Source organism: Myotis brandtii, unplaced genomic scaffold, assembly GCF_000412655.1.
Source record: "Myotis brandtii unplaced genomic scaffold, ASM41265v1 scaffold532, whole genome shotgun sequence".
Taxonomy (NCBI): Eukaryota; Metazoa; Chordata; class Mammalia; order Chiroptera; family Vespertilionidae; genus Myotis; species Myotis brandtii.
The window spans coordinates 128,263-128,600 of NW_005369955.1; positions in this window are offsets into that span (position 1 = coordinate 128,263).

Genomic DNA, 338 nt, shown 5'->3' on the forward strand with positions numbered 1-338 from the left:
CGGACTTTCCCGAAGCGAGGAGACCGAGGGGCACTGACTCCAACCCCTTCATGTTGCAGACGGTGGACTGAGATCAGAGAGGGTGCGTGACCTGCCCAAGGTCACACAGCGACAGGGTGAGCGTTCAGGCCAGGGCTTCGCCGGGTGCCTGACCCACCAAATCCCTGATTGCTGACAGGAGAGGAAGCGCTGGGAAGGCGGCAGCCGTCCTCCATCCACTCACCACCATCGACTCCTTGACCCACCCGTCCCCCGGCCCCCACACCCAGCTGTTCACTCACCCATGCATCCTTCCAGCCCCTCCGCTCCCAGCGTCCACAGGCATGAAGGCCCATCTA